This window comes from Lipotes vexillifer, unplaced genomic scaffold, assembly GCF_000442215.2.
Source record: "Lipotes vexillifer unplaced genomic scaffold, Lipotes_vexillifer_v1.1 scaffold1231, whole genome shotgun sequence".
Classification (NCBI taxonomy): domain Eukaryota; kingdom Metazoa; phylum Chordata; class Mammalia; order Artiodactyla; family Lipotidae; genus Lipotes; species Lipotes vexillifer.
Window position 1 is genome coordinate 626362 of NW_006798220.1, and position 2993 is coordinate 629354.

Sequence of the window (2993 nt, forward strand, 5' to 3'; positions counted from 1 at the left end):
CCGGACCGGGGCACGAACCCGCGTCCCCTGCATCGGCAGGCGGACTCTCAACCACTGCGCCACCAGGGAAGCCCCATTGTCCTCTTTGATGCTTGCACTTCAGGCCTTTGGACCTGGATGCTGGGGTGGAGGGAAAGTAAGGAAGACTAGAAGGAGGCAGAAGAACATAAAGCTAATGGACTAAGAAGCAGCCTCCACTGAAGGTCATGACACCTGGCAGCAGTGAGTCTCAGGAACCACAGGCTACAGAGGACCAGCAGTACGTCCACCTGATGATGGGCACAGTGTGGTCCTTGTAAGTTTGGGCCACGGCCAATCCGTGAGCTGGGGTAGCAAGGCACTGGGCCTGGGAACCTGAAGTGGTCTTAGCCAACCCACTTCGTGCTACTCGGACTCTCCTGTATCCCTTTGCAGAACTTGGGCTAATACTGCAATCACCTGTGAGCCGGGTAACTTTGGACAAGCTTCCAGGCTCCCCCTCCCGGCAAGCCTCTGTCTTCCTAACACTGAATGGTGGTGATAACATCTCATCGGGGGGTGGGGGGGGTTGTGGTGTTCAGAGGGCGGATGTCAGGTGCTCAGGTCACGCAGACCCCGTGATAGGTGCCTGCTCTCAGGCAGGCACCAGGAGGGAGGGGGCAGCTCAGAGTGGCTAAAGTTGAAATAAAGGCTAAAGGTGAAGTTCTTTCTTGCATGGGATTCATGGGCTAAGATCCTTACTCGCTGCATGTTCCATCCCTCAGCCATCTGAGTTCTGATTTCTGAACGTGGCCAGAGTCATTTAACTCCAGCCGCCTCAAAGCCTGGCTGGGACCTAGCCAGTGGCTCTCTCTTTGCAACCTTGGAAAGGTCTGTTAATTGAATCTGCAGCTGAAAAGTGTTTAAAATGGGGTATCCTGTTGCAAGAAATTATTTGTAAATAATCCTCACAGTGATAATTTTGGAAAGTGATAAATGCAACTGTTATAAAAATGCACACCTTATAATATATAAAACGCAGGTTCATAAATACACATGGAAGGTGCTTAATAAATTACATGCTGAATAAACAAAAGAAGAAATGGATGCTTTGGATTTTCTTATTCAACCCCATCGTCTTGTTTCTCCATATCCACCAAGATTTTCATATATTTTTTTTCAAATCTAATGAAAGTTCTTTTATGTTTTAAGTAACTGTGTCTTCATTAAAGTGGGATATGCTGGTATCTTATAAATGTGTAAGCTTCTTTGGAGCAAAACGAATCTCTCTACTCAATGTGAACAGTGAGTGTTAATTCACTAGAGCCTAGGAGGAGGAAAAAAGAAAGAAAAGAAAAAAAATATGTCTCACTAAAATCAGCACTAAGGCTACTTCCATAAATATGAATTCCACTGCGAGTAGCATCATCATCGCTTTGTGAATCGGCACCCAGACCTTGGCCGTGGAACAGAGGCGTAGATTATCTATTGATTGCCAGCATTGTTTATTGTCATGAGAGGAATTCTTCCTACATAGTGGGATTATGACACTTCTTGTTGATTAAAGGTCCAAGACATCATCTGAGAATTATAATGCCATCAGTCAGGCTGAGCTGAATTCATGTAGAAATTCAGTCACCATCAGATTTGCAGTTGTAAATATTTTGAGAAGGAATTGGGAGAAACGAATGGCACCATTTTTCATTATCTGCGTGAACTAACGTGCCCTGTGTTGCAGAACAAAGTGTGTGGTAAGAGGATTCTAAATGAAGCACGAAGAATGTGCCTGTTTCATCCTCCACAATCGTAGCACAGGAGGTGTTCTGACACAGTGTTCCCAGAGCAGAGAGTTCAGCTTTGGGCCACTTGAGCTGACAGCTGCCCTTTGAGCCCACAGCACGACTGTTTCTCTGAGCCCCGCCAGGGGTTTCTCAGTGTTGGCACGGCTGACATTTAGGGTCAGAGAAGTCTCTGTTGCAGGGGGCTGTCCTAGCACTGCAGGACATTTAGCAGCATCCCTGGCCTGGCATCTAGCATCACTAGATGCCAGCAGTACCCACCTGGCAGTTGTGACAACCAGAAATGTTCCCGGCCATTGAAAATTCTGCCTCGGGAGCAGAATCATTCCCAGTTGAGAATGGTCCAGCCTCATGTTCCTTCATATCCTGTCTGGTGTCACTGGACATCAGGCCTCAGCATTGGTTGTCCCCAAGTCCACACAGAGGAGCCTGCAAGAGTAGCTTGTGCATGCACAACCCTGATCAGCACACGGATTCCCCTCTGTTCCACAAGCTCCGTGTCCTGCTCCGAGGAAAAAGGAGCGTTGCATCATCTCCTTCCCTTGCCACCTATCTCTGAAACAGGGCCATCCTCCTGTCACACATTTAGCCAGAGATCTCCTGTAGTGTTTCAGCTAACACAGCTTTCGATGCAGCTGGATGGGGTTCCTCACTGTGCATCCCAGCTCCCAGGGCAGAATTCAGACACTCTGTGAATATCCCCTGAATCAATGTGGTTCCCACAGGTGGTCAGGGAACTTTGGGGTGCCCCTCCATCTCTCCTCAACCCTGGCCATTGGACAAGTGTGCCACTCCATTAAAAAATATGTCGTATGTACACAATCTTATATAAGTTATCTATTTATAATTTAAATGATAGGAATGGAAGACATTAAATATGTTCTTTACCTTCTTTATATTTCATTAAATTATATGTAACATTATTATGTTACTGTATATTTATTTAATCTAATATTTTTAGATTAAATTATACATATATAATTTAATAGAACTTAAGGAATAGAATGGAAGGAATACACACACCAATATACATACAGACAGCAGTTTTCTTCTATTGTTTATATCCAGCGACTTTCTTCATTAAAAATAATTCTCCTGGGCTTCCCTGGTGGCGCAGTGCTTGAGAGTCCGCCTGCCGATGCAGGAGACGCGGGGTCGTGCCCCGGTCCGGGAGGATCCCACATGCCGCGGAGTGGCTGGGGCCGGGGGGCAAGGGTGGCGGGGCGGCGCGGGGCG